Source organism: Macaca nemestrina, chromosome 13 (genome assembly GCF_043159975.1).
Source record: "Macaca nemestrina isolate mMacNem1 chromosome 13, mMacNem.hap1, whole genome shotgun sequence".
NCBI lineage: Eukaryota > Metazoa > Chordata > Mammalia > Primates > Cercopithecidae > Macaca > Macaca nemestrina.
Window position 1 is genome coordinate 21,941,861 of NC_092137.1, and position 18,665 is coordinate 21,960,525.

The 18,665-nt window shown below is 38.8% G+C and overlaps 1 long non-coding RNA gene across 1 annotated transcript in view; it reads left to right on the top strand.

The window, feature by feature from the left end:
- The window catches only part of LOC105479852 (uncharacterized), a 48,880-nt gene extending 34,751 nt beyond the window's left edge, over positions 1 to 14,129 (top strand). Inside the window, exons 3-5 of the long non-coding RNA XR_003017627.2 lie at positions 4,049 to 6,425; positions 8,733 to 8,923; positions 13,534 to 14,129. This is a non-coding gene — a long non-coding RNA (uncharacterized lncRNA). The remainder of the gene's footprint in view (positions 1 to 4,048; positions 6,426 to 8,732; positions 8,924 to 13,533) is intronic.
- The last annotated feature ends 4,536 nt before the right edge of the window (positions 14,130 to 18,665 follow it).

Genomic DNA, 18,665 nt, shown 5'->3' on the forward strand with positions numbered 1-18,665 from the left:
CCCTCACATGCGCAGTTCACAATAGGGTTCACGCTCCTATGATATTCTAATGCTGCAGCTGCTCTGACAGGAGGCAGAGCTCAGGCAGGCAGTAATGCTTGCTCACCTCCTGCAGTGAGGCCCGGTTCCTAACAGGCCACAAACTTGTACCAATCTGTGGCCCTGGGGTTGGGTACCCCTGCTATATTGGATCCATTTCATTATCTTAGCTCCTGGCCCAGTTCCCTGCCTTGCAAGCCGCAAACAACTACAGCCATTAAAGACATTTTGCTATTATACTTTTTGTGTTTCTTAGAGTATATATTTAATAAACATTAATGCAACATTATGTTATTTCATGTCTTTCTCAAATTCCTGTAATTAATTTTGGCTCTACTCTTTCACCACTCACAGATTTCAGAATTCCTCGACCTCTGGATCTCATACTGACCATTGTGTGACCATTTCCAGAAACTTCCTTTCAGACATTGCTCTGCCTTGTCCTATGTGAATACTTCTTGCTCCTCCTATATTTCTATAACACTACAACTTAACTGTCTTTGTGTTCTTCTAATTCTTTACTTTTCCTCTGTTGTATTTGATGCCCTGTTCAACTGCATTCAGTTCAATGCAATTCAGTCCAGTTTAATTAATATGAACAATTGCTATGTACTCGATACAGTCAGCACCTCTATTTGGAATGCTCTAAAAGTCAGTCCTCTGCTGTGTGATGGATCTAATCCAAAATTGTTTCTTGAACATCATCTGCTGGGTGACTTGTCATCTCCCCATTCTCAGCACTTCTACAATTAAATTTATCCTTTTACTTTAAAAATAAGAGCCTATCAACTTCTTACTTAGGTGAAGGTGATGAACATTATTTAAGCCAGCAGTGTACAAATCATCATATTGTATTTAAACATTTCTTCAAAAATCCCCTTAAGTAAAACAATTTTATTTCACATGTGACTTACCACCAACCACAAAGTGCTCTTAACTTGCTTTATCATTTTTATAATCTCTTCCACTGCAAGATATACAGCATATATGGCTAGATTACAAAGATAAGTCAACTGTAATGACACTCCACTCCTACAGAAGCTCTTGTAGATCCCTCAGTGTGGGGTCCAATAGCTTGGGGTGCAATACCTTTACCATCTTTATTTGCACTACTGCTATACGTATGTTCTACATTCCAGAGAAAGTAGAGGTCTTCCTCATTTCTATGTGAGTTCTTGCTTCTGATTTTATCTTTACCTAGTCTCCTCCTTCGGTGTGCTTACTACTATCATTCTGAGTAATTTTTAGGCCCTAGTTTAAATCGCATATTATTAAAGATTACACACTATGGTGAAAAATACATTTTAAAAGGGAAATAAAGAGCATGGCTTTTAGAAACATTGAGACTTGAATTAAATTTTAGATCTACCACTTTTTGTGCTATGTGATTACTGAGAAATTGCTTAAAATTGTGACATTGCTCTGTGGGGAACAAATTCCTTATATTCAAAATGAGGATAATATCTACCTTGAACTTAAGAGTTAAGAAGGTGGTTATATAGCACTATTTGATTGAAATAAATGTGAAGATACACAAGGGATGCTGGGTTTCCACTATCTTGGAATTTAGGAAATTATTGTTAAAAATTTAAGATGAAATTTAAACATTTAGAGCATGATGGTGATCCTAAGAAGAATTCATCTAGACAGAAAAAAGTAGACATTTTCACTGTGACTTGATACATTTGTAAACAAGTTGGCAGGTACTAAACTCTGTATTTTTACCCCCAGAGATCACTTACTACATGGGAGTAATTTTCGAAGTTTCCAGGCCATTTCATTCCTGAAAACCTCTTCCTCCTACCCTCTAACATGAACATCACCTTATACATTTATTCTGGAACCAAAATTCCAAGTTAAAATCATGGCAAATGGCTAAAATGGCTAGATGGTGGCCCTTAAATTATTTGTAAAATGTGATTAATTCTATTGGTTTTAGATTTTGACATGTTACTTCTAGAAAAAGAACTACTAAATACATATTACTTAGGTTTAACTTACATACACTAATTTTTTTTTTAAGCATGCAAACCAAACCAGATAGTGAGAACAGTTTCCATCAAGATTACAAGACACTGGGAATTTGCCAAACTGTTATACCTATCCAATGACCCTCCAGACAATGATCTTAGAAGCTGGACAAGGTAAAAAGAGTGAGCCAAATCCATGCCCCTACTTAACCACGTACTGCCAAATATTAACCACAGATTGACCTCTTTCAATTAAATGACTAAATTTAAAAATAAGTACCTAAGAAAATATTTGACAACATAAAATTATACTCAGATTCTAAAGGATAATCTGGCCTTAAGAATTCTTTACTCAAGGAAGCAAAGGAAATCTTAGCAGCATGTTAGTTTCTCAATAAAACTAAAACATGTACCTGTGTAAACACACATGCATGCACACACGCACGCGCACACACACACGATAAACAAAATAATATAAGTAGGAGAGCTGAAGGCATCCATATTGTCTGGTTTATCCAAATTCAGTAATTTGATTATACTATAGGCCTCTAGTGGGTTTGAAGTTGTTATAAAGCTTGGATTTTTCTCAACTTTATATAAAAAGAGTGTTCTTATTTGTATTTGGCAATTTTCTATGTTTTGATCCCTTTGAAAATTTATCCCAACCACTCTCTCTCTTCCAAAATTTCCTAAAAGTTTCTGCTTTGTACGCTTTCTTACTTTCTGTTATTTATATAAAAGTATTATGTCTGCAATTTCAGTTAACTTGTAGTGCAAAGTAAAAAAAAATAAATAAATAAAAAATAAAAAAAAAAGGGCTCAGTTTACAGTCTTGATCCAACTCATCTGTTGTTAGTTTTATATATAAAACAATAAATGTTACTCTTAAAATATTGCAATAATTAAAAATAAATTAAGAAGGTAGTCTTATGTGAAAAAAAGAAAAACAGCTAAGTAGAACACCTCACTTCTCAGTGATAATCAATATAATGAGGCATTTCTGTGCCATGAAAAAACAACAACTTGCAGAAAATTCCTTTTAAGACTCACATTGTAAATTATTTAATTTTTTACAATTTGTTTTTCTCCTGCCCTATGCTACTCTTAAAAGGGAAGTGTGGGTTTTAAAAAAAAAACACATATTTCTAATAACATAGTAACTGTGTGTGACTCTCTTCCCTGGGTATTAGGGTCAACTTTTTAATTTAAATATCAAGCATTTATTGTGCCACAATTGAAGAGACAGTAACAAAATATCAGTTCTCATACAGCACTTTAAATCCATTCCAAAGTGAGAAGAACTATAGTGCAATATTATTTGCAAAACCTTTGCCAAATAAAAGTGTAAACCATATTAAAGCATTTGATGTGCACTGTAGCTAAATATGCCATATCTTTAGAAAATGTTGCATCCTCTGCATCCCAATAAAGGCACATAGCAGGTGTTATTGTTCAGTTCCAGATATATAAAGACAACTAGGAAAAAACACACACTTACCTGACACCTAAGCCTAGCACATTATCACTGTGTATTGTAGTTACTTGTGTACATGTATATGCATGTATATGTATATATACATTATACACATAAAAATATATCCTTGCCTTGTTCACCTTTCATTAAAATAACTAAAGCATAATATGCCAAATACTGTCTGTCTGTATTAAACTCCATTTCTACCCCCTGTTCTCTGTTCCGTATTGAAGAGGTTGGAAAACTAAAAATGACATTCTTTAGACTCCTTTTCCAGTTTGATTCTGATTAGTTCCCATCAGCAGAAGCAGCAGAAAAAGGATGGAAAAATTGGGGCTCAAAAAGCATTTGCACGTAGGGTTGATGCATTAATTCTATTTTCTCTCTTTTGCTTCTCTAGTCCTAGAAGAAGGGTTTCAGATACTTTCCCCACTTTCTGATCTCTGGATCGTACTACCATTTCCTAGTGTTTCCTGTAACCCTTTCTGACAATTTTTACATATATTTCTGTACCAAATTTTCTTCTGTTTGAAATTCTTACAGTGGTTTCTATATTTTTGACCAGATCCTGGCTGATAGATATACTGAAGGCATGAACGATATTAGTTGAACAAGGAAATACACTTGATCCAAATTGTGAAGTTCTCTGCAGTGAAATATTAAAGGTACAGATTGGAATGGACAGCAGTGTCGATTCCACTTGATCTTCTTGAAGCACAACTTAACTGCTTTGTTGTAGCTGTCAGTCCTAGAGACCAAGTGGTAGAGGGGATAGATAGCTTATCTTCACTCTCACCACCTAATTACACCTCCTTCAACTGATTTCTTGGGCACATCACCTCTCAAACATTGCCTTTTGTTACCGCCCTGATACTGCTTACTTCTATGCCCATAACAGATGTGGCCTTTACGTGGCCTTCTTATCACCAAAAAGCTTGAAGGATATGGACGAGAGTGATATGCCCTTTGAGTTAGTATCTGCTAAAAGCAGGACTGGTTTCAGATGAGATGTCATATTTGTCATGTGCAGCACTGCCTGCCTGATCCACTGTGTCACATTTCTTCTTCTAGTATGTGTCACATTATGCTAGGTCGTGCCATCAGAGATAACAATAAGACATGCTATTACTAGAACAACACATTGTTGCCATAGATTCAGAAAGCTCTGGTTCTTATATAGTCACCAGAGACACATGAGCTGGATCTTGTAGCACAAAGTCCTGCAGCCACCAAACAAAATATGCATCTTATTTTTTACAAAACAAAAAAAAAGTCAATAGACTTGAAGAAATCATGAGGTAGTATCCTGGGGAAAACAACCCCATCGATGTTGAATTCTGATCTCCAGTGCCTCTTTACATTCAGCTCTTGTCTCACAGGAATGGCAGTCATTTGGGATAAATTGTGCCTTGACACGCTGGCACCAGACAGATTTGCAGGAGCATCTTTATACCTTTCAAAACGATCTTCCATTTAAATAGATAAGATGGTCTGGGTCTTGCCACTTTGATTCATATTTAGAACCAGAACAGATTTCTCTTTCAGAGAACACATTTCTCCAAATCGATGTCTGGAATTGCTAAATAAATTTCAAAGAATAGATTTTTTTTTCTGACCTTATTTGAATGTCTAGACATTTGTGGATTATTGAATCTAAACCATCTAAAACACCAGGCCCATGTTTTCCCCAACCAAATTTAACCTGTAGATTAAGAACACAATTATGTGTTGTAAAGTCAGAGCTTCGGGGCCAGGCTTGTTGGAGGAGAACAGAGAAGTAGAAACAAATGAAATGATCACTTAAAAAACCTGACTCGAAGGAGAAAAAAAATGTGGCATAGACAATCAGAGAACAATCACTGACCAATTTATTGATGCTGATATTAGGGCAGGAAGGGTACAAAGGAGGGAAGGGGAAAGTCTAAGAAAATTAATGTAATTGGAAAAGGGCTAGTTAAACCTATTCACAAATAATGCATATTTACATTAAACACGTTTCATGTTTAGAGGCTACTCACCAGCCTTTTTTCATTTCAAATTCAAACTATTGTAAGCCTGTTATATTCTATTAGTAATTGCTATTAGATGGTAACTTAAAGAACAATTATATTATATGCTGGTCCACAGGAGGCGGCTGTATCAACACACCTGGAAATAGTAAAAGGGATTCCTTCCCCATTTGTTCCTTGCAAGGAGCAAAGTGCTGTAGGGACAGTCCAGTGGGAGGGGCCTTTTGAAGGGGTGAAAGTACCAGTCTGTCGAATACCTTCACAGATTATTTCCCATTTTTAACAAGTATCTCCCTTATCATGAGGAAAAAAATGTGATTTTCCTTCTAGCCCATATTTAACCATCATATTTGTGCATATGATTGCAGCTCTGGTGAAAGGACTTGGGAGTCAGCTGCCAGGCTGCAAGGGATTGAAGCGAAAGCCCCCTAACAGTTAAAGTGTCCATTAGCTTCTCTACACTTAGCATCCGTCAGAGAGAAGACGGGCTGGGAGCCCCGGGCGAATTTCTAACTAGCCTAATGAGGAGAGAGATTCTGGGAGCAAAAAAAGTTCATTTGCTGAATTTCCAGCAAGAAGTCACTTCAATATTGCTTCTAGGAAACACTGACAGGCTTTGTTGGTAAGAAATCATTATGCTGAGAGAGAAATGGGATATTGTTATATGAGGTTTTTAAAGAAAATTCATTTTGATAGATGTCTAACTGTGCATTCAATTAAATTTCCTTCTCTTTCTTAAAAATAGATGTCAGGTAATTGTACTCAAGTTCTGTAAGCTGAAAAGTGTTATCCTTTCCTTCCAGTTATTAAAATTTCTTTATCAATATGTGTCTTTCTTGTCTTAATCCTTTGACTATGGGCGGCCCTCAATGGAAATACATGGAGTTCTCCTCTCCTTGCCTGTGGATGTGTACATGCCTTCCTGAAGAATTAGTAAGGACTGCTTTCTTTTTTGGTGAAAACTGACTTCTGTATTTAAATTATGTAGGTGCCATGCTCCCAAAAATTGTTCTTAAAAATCTATATGCATGACCATTTGCTAGACACAGTCCTTTTAGTTATACAATCACAAGTCAGCATTATTCACCATGATGCCTCACTATTTCCTAACTATGTATCCTGCCATTTGGGAATGAGGCTTTTGAAGCTGCTTTTTTTTTTTTTTTTTTTTTTTTTAATTTTTATTTTTTTTGGAGATGGAGTCCCACTCTGTTATCTAGGCTGGAGTTCAATGGTATGATCTCGGCTCACTGCAACCCCTGCTTCCCAGATTCAAGTGGTTCTCCTGCCTCAGCCTCCCACATAGCTGGGATTACAGGCATGTGCCACCCCACCTGGCTAATTTTTGTATTTTTAGTAGAGACAGGATTTCACCATGTTGACCAGGCTGGTCTCTAACTCTTGACCTCAGGTCATTTGCCTGCCTCACCCTCCCAAAGTGCTGGGATTACAGGCACGAGCCACCATGTCCGGCCCTTGTGAAGCTTTTAACAATGACCAACCTGATGTTCAAAGGATTTGTCCCCTTCGACCCACCGTCTTACTCCCAGCAGTTTCATCATTCTAAAATATAGCTTTGCAAATGTATCCACACCTGCATCTGAAACATCTAAACCTCCAGTGGCTATGCATCCCTCATCTGGAACAATGAACTTTTCCTTCTGATTATCCAGTTGCCAGCAATGGTACCCTCATGTTCCTGATCAACCAGACACCTACTCTTGGAGTCATCTTCATTCACCTTCCCATTTCTCCTCACATTCATCAGAGCCAATCACTATATTCCAAGTCATATATGTGAAGTCAATCAGAATTCTCCCTTCACAATATTGGTCTTATGTGCTCATGCATCCCCACAGCAATTGCTATCTAATTAATCCAGACTCAAATATTTTGCCTTGACTATTTTCATAGCCCATTATTTGCTTGCCTTCTTCCAAATAATTTCACAGACGGACAGTCATATACATTTTGGTAAGATTAACTTCAACCACATCCAATCAAGCATTCCATGACTCTCTGTCTACTGGAAACATACATCTTAGCATTTAACACTTTCCAAAATGTCATTGACACCTACATTGCAGAATTTACCTAATACTTTTACATCAATGTATGTTTAGTCCTCACAAATTATAACTATGCACTGCCATTGTCATGTCCCACATTGTTTTATATTTGTACCTCCACTCATATTCTCCACTTCAAGTGGAATATCCTCTGTCTTCACTATCACCACCATCAAAATATTAATCTGCTTTGAGACTTCTTTTCAAATTCCAATCATTTCCTGAAGCCTTTGCTGATAGACCAACCAAGCAAGATTTCTTACTTCTCCAAGAAACAGCACTAATAGCACTTTGTGGGCATGTCAAGTGGAGGAAAATGAAGATTAACAGTAGGTCTTAGTTTCCACAATGGCGAGATTTCTAAACTCTTTCTTTCCAATTCTCACTCTTTGTGAACAAACGGTCTGTTGCATAATAGAGGACAGAAAAAGCATCACTTCAGAATGTCTAGCAATGGGAATGAGATCTCAAAAACGGCTTTAGCGCCTTGGAGAGAAAACCAAGTGAGTTATCAGATCAAGCTAACTCCGCCTAGCTATTTCTCAACTTTCAATATGAAATTATATAGAAATGATGGGCAATTTGGGGCTTTCATTTAGGAAAGCAATGACGCTGGGGTTAAAATGTAGCAGGCAAGCAATTTCCAGAACTGAGTTAGCTTTAACTCATTTCCAACCTTCCCATATAAAAATAACAGACTGACTACTAACCTATACTTTTGTGTTCATTGTCCTATTTGGCAATACCTCCATAAAGATTTTTAAGAAACCAGAGAACAAAGACTGTGACTGACTTATCTCTATGTTCTAAAGTCATCGAGAAGAGATAAGTAAAGATATGTGATAAATATTTTACTGAGTTAAAGTCTCCCCTGTAAGGCTACCCTTTAAATATCTCACACTAAGTATTGCTAACAATTTACAGTGCACATCTATAGTAAATAATGTGGCATTCCCTTTTATTTATATAATACATGCAAACATCTTAACATTAATTCCTCAAGTTCAAGGTGTGAAGTTCATTCTTCCATTATTGTAGTATATGTCTCCACATATAGTGCCACAATGCCTAGCACAGAACAGAGATGGATAGGCTCAAGAAAGCTTATTTGATGTTTCAATCAAATTACTGTTTTTAAAAACAAATTACTGTTTTTTAAATCTATCTTCAGATTAACAAGCTAAACAGAGAAGGATAACACTCAAGAAGCTGCCTATATGTAAGAGATTCCTTTGAGAACTTTCAAATGGCTCCTTCCTACAAAAGACCTGGGAATACTTAACCTCCCACCACCAGCACACTCAAAGCTCAAGGCAAATGCATTTTCAAGATTGACAGGGTCTTGGACTCTGAAAGTCTTTGGTGAGTACTGCACTGCAAGTCTTCATATTCTACCGAATGAGTAATTACCCTATTTTCTGAAAAATATTTCAAAAGACGACCTTTTTCTCATGATTCCACTACAACCACCTACCCTCCTTCTTTATTGGCTCTCCTAATAATTCTTCCAACCCAGCAGTAATGCACCGTGGAGTCAGGTGAATGGTATCAGTAACTTCCTTCCTTCTATATCTTTGGCACTATCTAATGTGCCGTTTCTTTCCTGAACCCATCCACCAATAAGCCCAAATAAGTCTCAACTTTCATCTCTCTCGAAACCACAGGCTGATTTAACTGCTATTCTAGATTTTATTTTTAACAAAAGGAATTAAAGTGCAGAGATAATTGCTTCCAGAAATACTAGCCACTAGTTATACTGTCTGGTTTACCAGAAGGAGACACTTACATATGCAAATACACACCCCAAACTGAGTTCTGAAAAGCTGGGGTGCAGCTTTTCTCATTTCACTCATTTCACTGGGGGTGCAATGAGTTCCTTCATGTGTTTTTAGTAAGATTGACTGGTGTACTCAAAGTTCTTTCAATACTTACTCTATAAAGCAATTTGTTTAAAACTCAGGGAGATTCAGGGAGTTGGTTGAGGACCACAAGACTTACAGGTCCAATATTATTCAGTATTTTAAATTACACAAATGACTGCTGCTTTTAATCTCTGGGTCAGCTGTGACTGAGTTGAAGAGAATCCATTTTTGGATTCATTTCCAGGATGTTGGTAATCTCTGTCTTGTTGAATATTTGTTTCTCCTTTTTTTCTGTTTAATATATTTCTTGGTTTCTAGAGTGTTCTCTGATGTCAGGTGTTCATAGCAGAGAGATCCCAATTATTTGGCTTCAATGTACCATCAAGAGAGTCCTGTCAACTCTCATTAAATCCTTCAGTCTTATATTTTAGTCAATATATTGAGCCTCCCCTGGATGGTATCCTTGTTATAGATTTTAATCATCTTGATTAGATGATTCTTCTGTTACAAAGTTCTATATGGGTTAGTACAATCACACAGTAATAATAAGTCTTACAAATTTGCATGACATTTCCTAGGTTTTTAAGTTCTTTAACATACATCAGGCATTTGTTCCATCAACACAACCATTTGAGGTAGAGCAGTTGATACTTTTCTTCAAGTAAGTAGCCAAAAGATCAGAAAAATAAAGGAACTTGCTCTAGAACCCATGGATAATAAGTGACATTTAAAATGTAACCTCCAGAGCTTACATATGAGACTTGAGTATAGTAAATGAAAATGATATATCGTATGTAAAAATAAACAAAGTTGGTTTAAGAATATATTCACCAATACCTCATGAGTGAAGCTTGTATGACTAGCAGTACTTAAACTAGTACTGCTAGAAGGAGAGACGAAGAAATATCGCATGAAAAAAGCCGGCCTTGGGGATTTAAAAAATTCCAAAAAAAAAAAAAAAAAAAACCACTAAGATATAAGAGATGTTTTGTTTTCAGTTATTGCCAAACTCCAGATCTAATGGTGCATTAGTTCATCTGGTCCTTTGTAGCTAAATGACATAATGCACTCATTAGAAGATATGCAGATTTTTATTAGAGTTTTTCATTACTATACAAACTGACCAAATTCGTGGCATTTTGACTAATTAACACGAAAGCTGTTTATAAAAATGGAAGAGTCTGTGTCCCGTTGTCAAAACATCAGCATTTTGAATTAGGGAAGACATGTAACATTGAGATCATGTGTTACGAAAAATATAAAATATATCCCAGTATTTCAGGAAACTGCTGGCTTCATCAGTCTGTGTCAGGGAATTAATTTTCAGTCATACATCCCTGCTGATACATCTGAAACCTGAGAAAGTCCAATTTCCTTCCTTCATATGTGTTTAATAGAGTATGAATAGTTCAAGTGTCTGAGGGAAATCAGAGGCCGAGCTAGAGACTCACTTTCTCAGTAACAAGGAGGACAGTGGCTTCAACCTGCTGCTAACAGAGAGGCTTGCATCTTCCTTGCCCCAGGAAAGGTTTTCACACCTGGGTGAGGTGCAAATTGCGGTCAGAAGAGAAGGGCCCAATGGAAATAGGATGGACTACTGGGCACAGGAGGGCTTTCTGCCTACCCTTTCTCCTCTGCAAACCAGAGAAAGGGCAAGATCCTGTGGGTTTCTAGGGGAGGACCCTGGAGCTACAGCTCTTTGTTGGCTAATCTCCTTCTCTTTTCTGTCCTGGAAGAGCTCCAGACATACAAACAGGTCCAAAGGTACAAAAACTTCCATTTAGGACTATGAAAGGAAACAGAAGAGAGGAGGTAATCAATTTGTGGGCCGTCCCAAATTCCCTTCCAGCTAGCCACCTAAGAGAGTGGGATGGGGAGCCTCACCTGACACATTGATAATTCCAGAAAATGCATGTTTGAGAGTCAGATATGAAGTGATCATCCATTAATGAGTCCTAAATGAACATTTGCTGTGCATCTTGCTCAGTTATTTTATAACAGTGAGCATAAAAGCCACTGCTTTTAAAGTATGCTATATTTATGAAAATTATTGAACAATGACAGGGCTCACATCGTAACAGTGACTGCTTTTCATTTAGTATTGAGAAATTCACAAGGTGTGGTCCTGGGACCAGCAATATCAACATCACTTCGGAACTTGTTAGAAATACAACAATTCTCAGGCCCCACCCCAGATAACCTGAATCAGAAACTCAGGATGGAGCCCAGTTTTCTGTATGTTAGCAAGCCCTCCAGGGGATTCTAATGCACACTAAAATTTAAGAACCACCCTAAAGTGAGGAGCATTTATGAATCTGCACTTACATTCTTTGTATTTCCAATGCATTTACATGTCATTGTATTTTCTATGAATGTGAAATCAAGGAACGTCTTAGAAGCAACCATCATAAAAAAATTTACAAACACTAAGCAACTACAAAAAAGAAGTCACCTTTATGTAGTAATTAATTTATTGCAAATTGAAAGTCTTTTAGAAAAAGACCAGGGATTAAATCCCAGGCTTGTCATTACACTGTGACTGTGGACATGTTTCTTACCTTTTTCCACTCTCGGGTTTCCTTATCTATACAGTACTCATAATCAAAGTGTTTCCATTATAGGATTGTTTTGAGGATGGAAATGTAAATGCACATAAAGAACAGGATATTTTGCCTTGAATATAGTTTGTGTTTAATGTACATATACCTACGAATATTATCACATAGTGCTTGCATGAATCTGTTTAACAGTAAAGAATGGACATATACATGCTATAGGTGAAGCACCTTATGTTTAAATTTTGACCACATGCATATAGAGATGGAGAATTATCCACAATTAGTATATATATCCACTAAGATCTATTATATAAAATGGTATCTTGGTTGGGCACAATCTAAGCTCTGATGCTTCTGACAAGTGAAGTAGGACTCTATGCCACTTAAATCATTTATACCATCGATTGAGGTTACCTAGGGGCACCAGGGACCAGATTTCAGGGAGAATCAATGCAGGTCCCAAAAGGAAACTCATTACCAGGGAAATAAGGAAGACCAAATCTCTTGGGCCAAACTGAGTAACAAAGCCATGCATTGTAAATGTACTACCTCATACTAGAACATATTCTGATCTCTTCAGTGGGCTATGTGTACCGAGGAGGAGGGAGCTAGGTGTGGCCATAAGAAAAGCTGTGTTTCTTTTTTCTTTTTTTTTTTTTGGAGATGGAGTCTGACTTTGTTGCCCAGGCTGTAGTGCAGTGGCGTCATCTCCGCCACTGCACTACCGGGCATCCACCACCACTCTCGTATAATTTTTTGTATTTTTAGTAGAGATGGGGTTTCACCGTGTTAGCCAGGATGGTCTCGATCTCCTGACCTCGTGATCCTCCTGCCTCGGCCTCCCAAAGTGCTGGGATTACAGGTGTGAGCCACCGCGCCCGGTTGAAAAGTTGTGTTTCTTAATGCTGTCATACTTTGGAGTGCAAGGAACTTTGCTGTGATTCCCATCTGAGCTTAGCCAAAACACACTATTCCACTCACTTCCTGAAATCAGTGCTAGCATGAAGTGTGGCAGGGCATGTGGGTGTCTAGAGGCAGCAATGATGAGGAATGCAGAATTCTGACCTACCTGAGTGTTCCCAGCATGACTTGGTGTCACTAGCTTGCTGGTATCATCAGACATGAACACCATGTCATCACTACAGTTCTCTTCAGTTTAGACAACTCTTCTATGGAACCCTAGCTACAAGTAATAATGAAAAACTATGTTTTCCCCTTTGCCTGGGTAGTCAAAGTTTTATTTATACCAATGTTCATTTGTAGTGTGTCTTCATTATCAACTTAGGATATTTTTTGGGAAATGTGAAAGTACAAAAATAACGTGAGGTACAAACCCACAGCAGTACTTTGGAAGTCCGCTTAAGACATGAAGGTTAAGTTACAGCAGTGAATAATAACCAGAGGGCACATCTTTGCTTTGGAGAATACTTGAAAGTCTTGTGGGGAGGTAACCTTATAAAAGCCTGGATTTTGTAGTAAAGCAGTTGGGGACTTGGGAACAATGAATATCAGGTGTAAACGGTGATGGATCTATTTCTGTTTTCTCCATTAGGACCTGAGAAAAATTGTGTTATCTAAGAGTGCAGTTATTCTGACAGAGACTCCCATAAGGTGCCCATGACATGAAACACGGAAGAGAATAATAGCATCTACCTTAAAGAAAGACATAGTATATTCTGGACCACATATTTGGTAATTCTTACAGCCCTTTAAGATAATATTCTAGTTATGATTATCTTTATTTTGTAGCTCATAGATGTCAAAAGACTAGCTCATAATTTTATTGCAAGTACATAGCAGAACCAAGATTTGAACTCAGACCTGTCTCATTCCACAACTAATATTCCTTGAAGTCAATAGATGCCACTGATCTCTAAATGATCTGCAAAAGGGGCTCGGAGGTGGAGAGGGGATGTCTGAGGAGCCTTAGGACTACCACCCAATGCTCTGTCTTTAAATACAGATGCTATCATAAATAGAGATGCTTAAATAGAGATGCTATCACCAAGGTCTCTTTCACACATACTCCTTCTCTTGCTCATTTCTATTCGTGTACTTGGTTCTCAGTGTAAGATTTTGTTAGAAGAAAGAGGCATGTTGGTAAAATAAGAAATAATATATCAAAAATAAAATCATTTGAAAGTCTCCGCAGTGCTTTCACAATGAAAGAAATATCTATGCACACTTTGTAGTTTGCTAAATACATAATTAAGTTAGAAAACTATGTAGAGCCAAGGCAGGCAGATCATGAGGTCAGGAATTTGAGGCCAGCCTGGCCAACATGGTGAAACCCCATCTCTACTAAAAATACAAAAATGAGCCGGGTGTGGTGGTGGGCGCCTGGAATCCCAGCTCCTTGCGAGGCTGAGGCAGGAGAATTGCTTGAACCCGGGAGGCGGGGGTTGCAGTGAGCCGAGATTGTGCCACTGCACTACAGCCTGGGTGACAGAGCAAGACTCTGTCCCAGGAAAAAAAAAAATTAAAAATTAAACTATGTAGAGTTATTTCTACAAACTGGGTTTAGCCATTGTTATTGAATATTTATTGTTTTTATATACAGTTCTGAGAACCCCTGAAATGATTACTGAATATAGATTTTAGGGTAAGGAGAATAACATGGTGCAATCACAGTCAAATTGTTATGCTTGGATTGGTGAAGAGAGTTGATATCCTCACTCCAATAACCCCCACCCCAAACACACACATATCTTCAAATACTACTTTAACAAGTCTTACTCCCCACTGTGTGGGTGAGTCACAAGGTTAAAGAGTTCAGGCAAATATAACAAAACAACTGGCCGAACCTCATCACCTAGGCGTGCCAGTAGGACAGAAGCACAGCAACAACTAAGACATCATATGGTAAGCTGTGTTGTGCACATTGTCTGCATTATGAAGTGGGAAAAAGAAGATCAGTGTTGACTCAAGTGGTCAGAAAAGGCTTCAAGGAGAAACGCATTCATGCGATAGATGACCCTAGAGAAGACAGTAATACTGCTTAGTAAAGCAGGAACCAGGAAAGCACTTGACAAGCTCCTGGGGGTCTTGATGAATTCAGGGATTTCTCAGTCACCATTACTATAATGATATGGTGGGTCTCTGTATTAGCCCGTTTTCACACTGCTGATAAAGACATGCCCGCAAAGAAAAAGAGGGTTAATTGGACTCACAGTTTCACATAGCTGGGAGGCCTCAGAATCATGGCAACAGGTGAAAGGCACTTCTTACATGGCAGTGGCAAGAGAAAATGGAGGAAGGTGCAAAAGCAAAAACCCCTGATAAAACTATCAGATCTCATGAGACTTACTCACTAGCACAAGAACAGTATGGGGGAAACCACCCCCATGACTCAATTATCTCCCTCCACGTCCCTCCCACCACATGTGGAAATTCTGGGAGTACAATTTAAGATAAAATTTGGGTGGGGAAACAGAGCCAAACCATATCATTCCACCCCTGGCCCCTTCAAATCTCATGTCCCCACATTTCAAAACCAATTATTCCTTCCCAACAGTCCTCCAAAGTCTTAACTCATTTCAGCATTAACCCAAAAGTCCACAGTGTAAAGTCTCATCTGAGACAAGTCAAGTCCCTTCTGCCTGTGAGCCTGTAAAACTAAAAGCAAGCTAGTTACTGCCTAAATACAATGAGGGTAGAGGTATTGGGTAAATACAGCCATTTCAAATGGGAGGAATTGACCAAAAAAAGGGGGGTTAGAGGGCCTATGCAAGTCTGAAATCCAGTGGGGCAGTCAAATTTTAAAGTTCCAAAATGATCTCCTTTGATTCCATGTTTCACATCCAGGTCACACTGATGCAAGAGGTAAGCTGCCATAGTTTTGGGCAGCTCCACCCCACCCATGTGACTTTGCAGGGTATAGCCCCCCTCCTGGCTGCTTTCACAGGCTGGGGTTGAGTGACAGTGGCTTTTCCAGGTACATGGGGCAAGCTGTGGGTGCATCTACCATTCTGGAGTCTGTGGCCCCAGACGGTGGCCCTCTTCTCACAGCTCCACTAGATGGTGTCCCAGTAGGGAACTGGTGTGGGAGCTCAGATCTCACATTTCCCTTCCTTACTGCCCTAGCAGAGGGTCTCCATGAGGGCCCTGCCCCTGCAACAAACTTTTGCCTGGGCATCCAGGCATTTCTGTACATCTTCTGAAACCTAGGTGGAGGTTCCTAAAGCCCAATTTTTGACTTCTGTGAACCTGCAGGCTCAACACATGTGGAAACTGCCAAGATTTGGGGCTTGCACCCTCTGAAACCATGGGCAGTGCTGTGCCTTGGCACCTTTTAGCAATGGTTGGAGTGGCTGGGACACAGTACCAAGTTCCTAGGCTTCACACAGCACTGGGACACAGGACCTGGCCCACAAAACCATTTATTCCTCCTAGGCTTTGGAGTCTGTGATGGGAAGGGCTGCCATGAAGACCTATGACATGCCGCAGAGACATTTTCCCCATTGTCTTGGGGATTAACATTTGGATCCTTGTTATGTATGCAAATTTCTGCAGCCAGCTTGAATTTCTCCTCAAAATATGGGTTTTTCTTTTCTACTGCATCACCAGGCTGCAAGTTTTCCAAACTTTTATGCTCTGTTTCCCTTTTAAAATGGAATGCTTTTAACAACACCCAAGTCACCTCCTGAATTCTTTTTTGCTTAAAAATTTCTTGCACCAGATACTCTGAATCATCTCTCTCATGTTCAAAGTTTCACAAATCTTTGTAGAAGGGGCAAAACACCGCCAGTCACTTTGATAAAACATAACAAGAGTCACCTTTGCTCCAGTTCTCAACAAGTTCCTCATCTCCATCTGAGACCACCTCAGCTTGTACCTTACTGTTCATATCACTATCAGCATTTTTGTCAAAGCTATTCAACAAATTTCTAGGAGGTTCCAAACTTTCCCACATTTTCCTGTCATCTTCTGAGCCCTCCAAACCTTTCCAACCTTTGCCTACTACCCAATTCCAAAGTCACTTCCACAGTTTGGGGTATTTTTTCAGCAACACCTCACTCTACTGGTACCAATTTACTGTATTAGTCTGTTTTCATGCGGCCAATAAGGACATGCCTAAGACTCGGAAGAAAAAGAGGTTTAATTTGACTTACAGTTCTACATGGCTGGGAGGCCTCAGAATCATGGCAGGAGGTGAAAGGCACTTCTTACATGGCAGTGGCAAAGAGAAAAGGAAGATGCAAAAGCGGAAACCCCTGATAAACCATCAGATCTCATGAGACGTGTTCACTACCACAAGAACAGTATGGGGGAAACCATCCCCATGAATCAAAGTATTTCCACTGGGTCCCTCCCACAACAGGTGGGAATTATGGGAGCACAATTCAAGATGAGGTTTGGGTGGGGACACAGAGCCAAACCATATCAGTCTCCTACAAACTCCACACCAGAGTCTCAGATGGCAGTATCAACAGCATAGCTTCGATATTCTAGACGGTACATATTGATAAGGGAGTGTTCTCAGAACTTATCTTAGGCTTTTTATTATTCATTTAATCTTTACAACAATCCTGGAAGGGAGGTATATCATTGGCATCATTTTATCCCTGAGTAAACTGAGATACAAGGAGGTTTTATAACTTGCCCAACGTCACTATGCTAACTGCAATGCCATGGTCAGCAGAAATTTTTTTTTTTTTTTTTTTTGAAGATGCCTGGATACTGTAGACTCATGAATCCACACAAAGTCAGAGTTCCATTCTTTGACCTCTTTCCTGAGGGGCTACCAGTGAAAATTTGTCCTGAACATGAAAAAGGGTTTTGTGAGGTGGGAGAGAACGTGCATGTTGTCTGAGGTGGCAGAACACAACAAGTCTCAGTACAAGGGAGAGGAGGAACTGCCCAGATCACCGGTTTTTTCTTTTTTTTTTTTTTGGCACAATGCACATACCACGCAAAATCACACCCACATACACCAAATCAGGCACTTTAAGCACAACTCAAGAAGAGTTTAACAAAAGACTCAGGGAAGATTTTGCTGATTCTCAGAAAGCACTCACTTTCTAAAAGGGCAAATCACTGGGGATCCACTTAGTGTCGTTACCTATAGAGAGTTCTACTCACTATGAAACAGCATACCTTCCAGAGGCCTGACGTGGCTCTCTGTACAGTTCTTCTGATCTTGTTCCTGGGAAGGATTTATGTACTTTAAATCACATTCACATAAACACATGCATGTACAGACACACACACGGGATGGGAGAATAACTTTAACAATATCACACACAATACTCAACATGAAGTGCTTGGAAATGGTGGTGTAGGAACAACCTTAGTAAACAGGGAAACATGACTGGTTTCATAAAAACCCACACACACCTCTCTTTGTCCTGTCCCCATAAAAGAGCAAGACGAATATGCAAATTTAACAGGAAGTTAAAGTCCACTAATTGCAATCATTACAAGCCTACTGCTGTCATTGGCTGTAATACACAAAATGGATGTCCATTTTTTAACCACTCATTCACCACACGTTGATATTTTTACTTTTGTGGAGCTCTCAATTTATGCGAAAATAAAGTATTTGAAGATATAAAATATTCAGAGTACCATTAAATTGCTGAATTGACTTCTTCCTTTTCTAAATACCATGTTCATTTTGAACGGACTAAGCAATTTGTAGGAGAACATTTGCCTCCTGACCTCCATGTATTATTCTCACTCCAG